This window comes from Canis lupus, chromosome 18, assembly GCF_011100685.1.
Source record: "Canis lupus familiaris isolate Mischka breed German Shepherd chromosome 18, alternate assembly UU_Cfam_GSD_1.0, whole genome shotgun sequence".
NCBI lineage: Eukaryota > Metazoa > Chordata > Mammalia > Carnivora > Canidae > Canis > Canis lupus.
The window spans coordinates 14,220,554-14,229,720 of NC_049239.1; the positions used below are offsets into that span (position 1 = coordinate 14,220,554).

General features: G+C 39.9%; 1 pseudogene; it reads right to left on the bottom strand.

Annotated features, from left to right (window-relative positions):
• Positions 1–3,524: 3,524 nt before the first annotated feature.
• LOC100684410 lies at positions 3,525–4,963 on the bottom strand (annotated as a pseudogene).
• Between the last annotated feature and the right edge of the window lie 4,204 nt (positions 4,964–9,167).

Consider the following 9,167-nt stretch of genomic DNA (forward strand, 5'->3'; position numbering starts at 1 on the left):
CGTATATCACTTACCACTGAATCCTGTACTTTTATTAATTGAAAAGAAAGAAATTAATAAGAAATTAATACACTCGGTTAAAGGCAGAATTGGGGCACCAGAGAGAGAGAGAGAGCGTGAGTGATGGCGGGGAAAGAATTGTCTTCCCTGTGGGCCTTAGTTCACACTCTGAGGCCTGTTTTCCTGGAGATGCCTCTCCAGGTGTCAGAATAGCATGTTGAGAAGGAAGAGCGAGATAGATACTAGTCCTACTGTCTGGGCCATTCAGCACACACTGACACATGGATTGGAATTGGGTAGTCATGCTTAAAAAGACCACTGAGGGACACCTGGGTAGCTCAGCGGTTGGGCGTCCCGGGATGATTGCATGATTGGCCCAGGGCATGATTCTGGAGTCCCGGGATCGAGTCCCACATCGGGCTCCTCGCAGGGAGCCTGCTTCTCCCTCTGTCTCGCATGAATAAATAAACAAAATTAAAAAAAACAAAAAAACAAAAAAACACTGACATGTGAAAGATGTCTAAAGAAGGGACTCAAAACCATGGCAAACAATATTAGCCAACACTATTGAATCACTAAAAATAAGCTAGACATTTCATAATTTAAAATATGCTTAAAATATATTTAAAATGACCTATTTGGGACCCCTGGGTGGCTCAGTGGTTGAGCGCCTCCCTTCAGCCCAGGGTGTGATCCTGGAGTCCCAGTTTGGAGTCTCACATCAGGGTCCCTGTATGGAGCCTGCTTCTCCCTCTGCCTGTGTCTCTGCCTCTCTCTCATGAATACATAAATAAAATCTTTAAAAATAAATAAAATGATATATTTTATATATTTTTAATTGAATATATGTAGCAGCCTTTTTGAGGTATTATCTAAATTTTACAGATGAGAAAATTGTAGCTCAAAGAGATTGAATAGCTTACCTGAGGTCCCATACTAACGGCTGCTAGATGTTGTGGCAACATGGTTGGTTGCCTATTTAGTGTTCCCTCTTTTCTTGCTAATAGAGTCTGATTAAGTTCATCCTCCTCTAAGAGACCATGTCTTTCTAAAGAGGCTGAGTCCCTCTCCAGAGCCATTGGGAGTAAGGGGAATGATGAGCCCTGATCAGTTTAAGCATCTCATCATCCTTGCCCTATGATTAAGGTAGGCCCTGGCAAGAAGATGTGAGGAGAAGTCAGGGATTAGGTTTAGGGAAATATCTCCTTGCTCTTTTTTTTTTAAAGAGTATGTATGTATGTATGTATGTATGTATGTATTTATTTATTTATTTATTCATTCATTCATTCATTCATTCATTTAGGGAGTGTGAGTTGGGGGAAAGGCAGGCAGAAAGAGAAAGAAAATCTCAAGCATACTCTGTGCTCAGTGCAGAGCCTGACAAGGGGTTCAATCCCATGACACTGAGATCATGACCTGAGCCAAAACCAAGAATCTGCTGCTGCTTAACCAACTGAGCCACCCAGGCACCCCTCCCCTTGCTCTTTAAAAGAGGCACATAAAGGGACATTTCTTATTCTGCTTCTGGGCATTGTCATCTTTATGTGGCACTGAGACCTGTGGTGGTCATTGTAAAGGATCCAGATGACATTAATTGCTCTCAGAGGCTTTATCATTCTATCTCTATCAGCAGATAGGGTAATAGCTGATTCCTCTGATCCAGCCAGGAATTAGGCAGAGTTAAGACTGGTTGCAGTTTCTCAAAGGTTCTGTCCACCTCTAATTTTCTTCTGTATACAAAGGATAATTTTTAAGATCTTTGAACCAAGAGCCTAGTGTGTTCACTGGGGCACTGTCCCCTGGTGGGCTTGAACTTGAATCCCCACACACATCGCAGGGAGACTGCAGAACACCCCATTCAGCTTGTTAGCAGGTTTCTTCTTGGCTTTTAGCCTAATGCCCTCTACAGAACCAGAATTTGACAAATGTCTTGGGGAGAGGCTAGCCTATGCATTAGGCTTGGTTCTCTGCGTTTCTGTTACTACCTGGCCATCAGCCCTTCAAGTCTTTGGTTTTGTCTCTCCACGAGACCACCGAAGGTCTCTGGTTTTTCTGTCCCCCAGCAGTGCTCCTGTGCTTAAGCAAAGTCCAGGTGCACAGCCTCCTGCCCTGAGCCCAGATTTGGCAAATATCTCCCAGAGCAAAAGCGGCTGCAAAAGTCAGCTATCATGCTGTATCAGCAACTCTTTGATGCCTTGACTCGTTAGAGGATTTTTGAGGTTTACCTCTTTTGGTTTTTTTCTCGGTGGGATCATTGGCCAGCTGCAAGCTTGGCCATGCCTTAGAAACAAGTGACTGTTGGGATATTAAAAAGTAGATGCTATAAAATGATAATCTTATAAATTTTTATTATAAATGTTTTTAGTTGCACAGAAAACTTGAAAGAATGGTAAATCCTATGTCTATCGCTCACATTGAAAAACCATTGCCCTTTTACTATATATGCTCTATCACCTATCAAACTTTTGCAGAACGATTTTAAAGTAATATGCAGTCTTATGACATTTCCATTACAAACAATTCAGCAAATATCTTCTAAAAATAACAGTATTTCCTTATGATACCGTATTGCACCCCAAAATATAAACAATATATAAAAAGATAAACAAATATATAATTTGCTAACTAGTCTATAATACAACTTTCCATTGTCTCCAAAAGACCAACTATAGCAGTTTCTTCTATGATAAAACCATGCATGACTTATGATGTTTCTTTTAATCTAGATTCTTTTACTCATGACATTAACCATGTGAAGATACTAGACCAGTAGAGTCAGAGTAAATATTTTTGGTAAGGACACGACCTAGGTAATCTGCATAATTCATACTGTATCGTTTCAACAGGCTTGTGCTCTCTCACAGCTTCACCATTAATGATACTAATTTGATCATTAGAATAAGGTGGTGACAGATTTCTTCCCTTGTACACTTATGTTTTCCCTTTGTCATTGCCAGGTCATCTCACACTGCAGATATCCTATTCCCCACCCCCAAACTTTTACTTAATGGTTTAGTATTTATTGATGATTCTTGCCTAAATATATCTCATTGAAGTTTGTCATATGGATAATTTTCTGCTTCTGACATTTCTCCTTCATTCATTATTAGGCATGTCTGTTTCAAGACATTTTTAAAAACCTCCCTTTGTCAATTGACAATGCACTATACTTCCTTCCAGTGATGGAGGATAAATTCTAGTTACCCTTAAATTACTGATTTTCTTAATAAGAAGATGACCTATCATCTTTAATGCTGGCAAATAGGTTAATTTCAGGTTTTTTAAATTTTTACTTATTTTTTTATTTCAGATTTTTTTTTTTATTTCTTCAAACTTATTTATCAGGAGTGACTTAAATAAAAAATATAATTGAGTCCCATCATCATGGAAATGGCTTTAAGAGAAAACTGGTCAGGTGAATACTATTACTTCCCATTTTCAGCCAGTAAATAGTTGCCGTTGATAAATAGCCAACAGTCTGTCAAGAATGTTTAACATATATGATACAACATACCTGTTCACGAGGGGCGAAAACTAGGAAATAAGTTACTCAAACTTCTTGATTTCATCATACAAGGCAACCACAAAAGTACCACTCATGCCTCTCAGAACCTTGGTCAAGGCACCCATGAAAAAAGTTTTGGCTCCTTCATCAAGAGCAATCTTCCTCCAGCAGCAGTCAAGCGTGCCTGTATATACATGATGTCAGTTCCTTTGTGCCCTGACTGCACCATCACATCGTAAGGCCACAACAGTATTGAATGGAGAGGAAGTCAACCCAGCAACCGCTGTGACAGCTTGTGCGATCATCCAGCTGATGGAGATGGAAGTATCCTTGGGATCTAGAAGCATTCCCTTTGCAGTGTCACAGATCTGGAATTGGCAGCTCGGTAGATGAGAATATCCTGCACAGATATGTTAAATTTGCTATAGGCCCTTAATTCCACCAGATTTGTAGATCTTAATCAGGCAGTCACCGAGGCCTCTGCATTTCCTTTCAGCTCCAGCTTTGCCCACATCCACTGCTAGACTGGTAAGGGCAAGATCAAGAGGATACACAGAACACAAAGATGTGGCCCCAGTGGCACCAACCCGATGCCAGATTCCTTGCATAGTGCCAGAACTGGGCTCTCTTGGCCACACCCAGGAAGATTTGCTTGTATCCATCCCTGAAGGCAAAGTTGAGAGCCTGAGCAGGGAAGTATCCATTGACATTGGCCAACTTACCAGGCAGGACGGAACTCGGTGCTCTGTGGGGTTATGAACCAGGTAGTATATATGCCCTTGTATTGCTTCTCTGTGGTGAGTTGCTTGCTGGCATGCTACATCTGCAGCAGCAGCTTGACCACCAGCACTACCATGGTCTTGTTGGTGGCAGCGGCCACTCCATTAGCCGGGAAGTCCTTGGGGAAAGGCACAGTGGCATCTGTCAGGTTGAAAGGAAAGAGGAGGTGGGCAAATGTGGGACTGCAGTAGGAATTGGCTGTGACTCTGGGGCTCTGGAGTCTTTTGTTTTTTAATATAAGCACAGACTTGTGGATTTTTTAAAAAGATTTTATTTATTCATGAGAGACACACACACACACACACACACAGAGAGAGAGAGAGGCAGAGACATAGGCAGAGGGAGAAGCAGGCTCCCTGCAGGGAGCCAGATGTGAGACTCGATCCCAGGACCCCAGGACCATGCCCTGAGCTGAAGGCAGATGCTCAACCGCTGAGCCACCCAGGGATCCCTTAAATTTTGATTCTTAAACAAGTAACTCAATCTGTCTACTCCTCATCCATTAAGTAAAGGGTTTGGATATCTCTGCATTCCTTCTACTCTTCCTAAGTCACGTTGACTCTGCCTCTCAAATAAATTCCACAGCTGTTGCCTCCTCTCCACCTCACTGCAGAGTTCCTTACCTGAACCACCACAGCGTGTCGTCTTGCAATTTCTCAAGTCTTTTCTGTGCTCCATGCTGCTGCCGAAGGAACCTTTCTTTTTTAAGATTTTATTTATTTATTCATGGAAGACACAGAAAGAGAGAGAGGCAGAGACAGGCAGAGGGAGAAGCAGGCTCCATGCAGGAACCCGATGTGGGACTCGATCCCGGGACTCCAGGATCACACCCTGTGCCAAAGGCAGGCGCCAAACCGCTGAGCCACCCAGGGATCCCAGACTTGTGGATTTTTATTTATTCAATCTGTTCAATGAATTACAGTCCTTATTCTTCTTGATATTTAAATTAGGCCAGATATTGCCAGTAATGGCTCCTCTCAGTTGGTTTGTGTCATATTTGAGCACTCCTGTGCTTTCTATGCAAGAAGATACTCTGCTCTCACCTTGTACGTAAACCATTTCTCCAGAAAGTCCTGGTTTCTTTAGCTGGGAAATAGCATATGGAAATCAAAATGATTGGACTAGTGATGCTCATTACTAAAGGATGATACTGCATCAAGGGTAATGGACAGTGATCTACCTACATACCTTTAAAAAAAACCCATTAATTTTCATTGATATTTCAAATTAACATTTAACATTACAATTTTTCTTTGTTGATGTTCTATTTGTGTACCTTTTTATTTCCACTGAAAATCTGGGTCCCTAGTCATTTATTTCCTAGTTTTCTCTGTACCACAAAACATAAAAAATTTCAAAATTACAATACCACTATTATTAAATATTGGAATATAGTCTAAAAATAAACAGTCCTATGAAGTAGTCTTTTTTTGAAGTATTTTTCTGATATAAGAATGTATTTTCTATTTGGCTTGTTTTCAATTTTTTGGTTTGACTTTTTTTTTAAAAAAAAGTTTTATTTTGCTTTTGATCATGTAAATGTTTTAATTGCCTCTGATTCATCCCATTGATGAGGGAGAGGTTCTCGCCCTAGGATTAGGGCAATAACCAGACACGTAATACCTGACACTGGACCAATAAGATAGATAGCAGTTTATTAGACACTTATGCTCCCAGCATGGGGGAGAAGGGAGGAGGAGATCCTACTTCATGCAGGGTCACACCAGGGCTGTTTTCAAGAACAGAGTGAACAGAAGAGCTGTGGGAGGCAGGCTTTTGTAGTATCAAGAGGATGGGCTGCCCCCTGATTCCTGCAGAGGATGTGACTGACTCCTGCAGGAGGATACGATTGGCTCCATGGAATCATTCTGTGAGCCAGCAGAAAACAGAAACCCTGTGCTCAGGATACATAAAAACAGTGCCCGGTCCCTTTGAAAAAGAAGGTTTGTGAGGCTAGAGGCCCTGATATCCCCAGGAGCAGAGCAGGGAGGAAACCTCAGTTCAAGACAGTCCTGATTTTACCAGATGTCAAGGCCGCACATCACATCAAGCCTTAATTTAAGTCTTAGACTGCAGTAAAACATTTATGTGACTCAAGCTCGAAACCGTATAAAATGGAATCCTTGGAGTATTGTTTTTCCATTTTTCTCCCTTCTACTCTATCTCTCACATGGATAAGCCTATTTTCTTAGATTCTGACTTGTTTTTCTAGTATCTCATTTTGAAAAAAATAAGCAAATGAGCAGATCTCTCTCTTTCTACTACTTATCATCTGTCTGCCTCTCTGTCCCCTTCCTTTCTAGCTCAAAAGAAGCATACTCATCTCATTCTGCATTTTGCTGTTCTCAGCAGAAACACTTTGTATTAGCACATTGAGATCTTTTTATTTTTTACAGCTACGTTGCACAGCATTGTGTGGGAGCAACTATAGTTTATTCAACAAGTTCTTTATTTTAGTAGGTGTTTGAGTTGTTTATAATATTTTGATAGTATACGTGGTGCCATCATGAATAACATTGTGCATGTATTATTTCCTTTATGATGGTATATCTTCCTGGTACAGTCTAAAAGTGGGATTACTCTGCCAATTCATGTAAAATGCTGTTAGGGATTGCCAAATCCCTGATCATGTGGAGTTGTACTATTTTCCCAACAGCAGTGTATGCCTCTTTGTGCCCTTACCCACTATGTATTTTCAAACTTCTGGATTTTTGCCCATATAAGAAATGTCAAATCAGTGAAATCTTATATATATTTCTCATGTGAATGAGATTTATGGATCTTCTTGTGCATTCAATTGCTATTTACATTTAATTTTCTCTGATCTGTTTGTTCTGGTTTTTTGCCTAACATTTTTAAAAGATTTTATTTAATTATTCATGAGAGACACACACACACACACAGAGGCAGGCTCCCTGTGGGGAGCCTGATGTGGGACTCAATCCCAGGACTCTGGGATCACGCCCTAAGCCAAAGGCAGATGCTCAACTGTTGAGCCACCCAGGCATCCCTTGCTTAACATTTTTAATAGATTTTTGGTCCCTTTCCTCTACATTTTTAAGAGCTCTTTATATGTTAGGGAGATCAATCCCTTTTTGTAATATAAGTAGAAATATTAACTCCTCGTTGGACATTTTTCTTTTTCATTTGATTATGCTGTTCTTTGCTATGCAAAGTATTTTAAGTTTTAATATATTGGAACTTAAAACTATTTTCCTTTATTTTTTCTGAATTGTCCCCCATGCCCTGGTAATAGATAAATTCACACATGTTTTCTTGAAGTACTTGTATGGTTTGATTTTTTGCAGTGAGATCTCTTTGATAGGTTGGTTTGTTAGTTTGTTTTTAGACAGTGTGTGTTTGTCGGTGGTGGAAGGAGCAGAGGGAGAGAGAAAGAGAATCTTAAGCAGGTTCTACACCCTGAGCCCAGTGAGGGCCTCAATCTCATGACCTTGAACTCATGACCTGAGCCAAAATCAAAAGTTGGACATTTAACTGACTGAGCCACCCAGATGCCCCTGGCAGGTACTCTTTGAGGGTTGTAGCCCCTTGATAATTTTCTCTATTTCTTTTCTAGGAATTTTTTCTCTTTGACCTTTAGTGCATTCAGTTTTGATGAGCCCTGTTTTCCTAGAAAATTACCCATTTCATCTAGGTTTTCAAATTTATTTCTTTAAAATTGTTCAAAAATAATCTCCCATGGCTTTTAAAGTTTCCTTCTTCCAATAATGATTTCCCTTTTATCATTTCTTATTTTATATAACAATGCTTTTTCCCTTTATTTTTTTGAATAACTAGTTAATAGTTTGCTTATTTTGTTGATTTTTGCAAAGAACAGTCTTTTTAAAAAAGTAATTATAGCACTTTCTGTATTTTAACTTACTGATTTCTCCACTCAGTCTTTTTTCAAAGCCAAGAAACAAATACACAAACCTGCAAATAACCAATTGTAGGAAGACTTTCCTTGTTGGAACAGGAAAGCAGACTATATCCATTAGCGAGATCCCTTGCTTTTCCCCCAAATTCTGCCTTTGTTATATTATACATCTATACATTGGACTTCAAAAGCCTGCTGGTCCATGTAGCTGAACCATAGGGAGTCCCATTTTTTGAGCCTCCTCTAGATTTTGCTGACTTCTCAATGATTATAGGTTTAATTAGTCTCTTTCTGTTCATCTGCTTGCTTCACAAGAAAATAAGGCAAGAACTCCAGGGGCCATGGGCTTAGGCAGAGGTAACTTTGATCGTAGGGGGAGGGGGGAGGGGTAAAAGCCACATACCAAGAATAGAAATTACTTTCTACACGCATGGGGAACATTGTCCTTCCTGATCCCAAATTTGAGTCAGCCCATTGGGGATTCTTAACCGTTACCTAAAATAAATGAGCTCTGGAATAAATGGGTCGGGGGCTGAGAGGATGTATATCCGGGACACATGGACATTGTGCCCCCAACTGGTTTCCCTACCTCTCATTCCCCTCCTCTCTATGCAGGCCTCTGCTCTTTTTGTCCACCTTCAGTGCACCAGATTGTTTGAAATTCAAACTCAGTGAAGCTATTTTTAGTTTTCTTGCTGGTAAAGTTTTGTAAGATTTTCTTTTTAAAGTTTTATATGGAAAATTTTAATCATGCATAGAAGTCAAGCAAGTGTAGAATGAATTGCACATACTGACATAACAAACATCAACATCTGTCAATCACATTTTGTCTTCCACCTTACATCACATCATATCACCTATGAATTTTTCAGAAGTCTCTCCTTAAGTAAATAAACTACCAAAAATGCCACTTTCATGTTTAACAAAATAATAATTCCTTAACATCACATATTACCCAGTGAATATTTCATTAATTGCCTCAAAATTTCATTCATGGCTATTTTA